This window comes from Nematolebias whitei, chromosome 20, assembly GCF_014905685.2.
Source record: "Nematolebias whitei isolate Nwh7 chromosome 20, NemWhi1, whole genome shotgun sequence".
In the NCBI taxonomy this organism is placed as follows: domain Eukaryota; kingdom Metazoa; phylum Chordata; class Actinopteri; order Cyprinodontiformes; family Rivulidae; genus Nematolebias; species Nematolebias whitei.
The window spans coordinates 2,015,170-2,016,173 of record NC_056517.1 but is presented as its reverse complement, the minus strand read 5'-3'; positions in this window follow the sequence as shown (position 1 = coordinate 2,016,173).

Here is a 1,004-nt window from a genome sequence, read left to right as displayed (position 1 = left end):
AACATCAGCAGCTGTCACAGAAAACTTTTTGTTTCTTCAACGCCTAATAAACATTTATTTCTTTTTCTGTTGAAACTGCTTCACACCTCCTGATTCTTTTGGCTTTGAGTCCCCTCCACACTGAAACCATGTTTTATAAGTTCTGTATGTCAAACTAATATTGGGTTGTGTTTCAACCTTGCTTCCACACTTTTTTTAGGAGCCACACCCCCTCCAAAAAATAAATAAACAAATGCATAAACAAATAAATACATAATTAAATGAAATAACAAGTTCCAGAGTAAACAGATTTAAAAATGCAGTGCTATAACATGACTCCTGGCCAGCACCTTTATGTTTCTCTAGTTATATATATATATATATATATATTTTTTATTTTATTTTATTTTATTTTATTCAAAATTGCAAAGAACTTTCTGAATTCAGTGTTTTACACTTTAATTATTTCTTTTGGTGTATTTTTATGTCAGTGCTCGAGCACCATTTACAGACCGTGCATAGTTAATGCAGTGTTTTGGGTTGTTTTCTGTTTTTCCATGTAGATGAGAATGTTTCTAGAATTACTGTCAGGTTTTCAAGAATTTTCTTTGAAAAAACAAACGCAAAATGTTTAAAAAATATTGTTTTGTGTGGACAAGGCCTGATATTTTGGCAGTGTTGCCAGATAGAGTTGATGTTTTCCGTCCCAAAAGTCTGTTAAAAACCGCCCAATCACAAAAAAAACCCGCACAATCTTATACCCGTCCAATATTGTTATATTTACTGTTAGAAGACACACACACACACACACAATAACCCCCCACCCCCTGTAAATATACCTGTATATAACGATGTTTATTTGTTCAACGATGAGTTTAACCAAAATCAGTTAAATGTGAATGTTAGTTATCTTTATTCAGAAAATCCACGTCACATTTCATGATCTGATCATTATAGACACAGATTAAATGTTCACTGTGAATATTTCTACAAACCGGATTCCAAAAAAGTTGGGACACTAAACA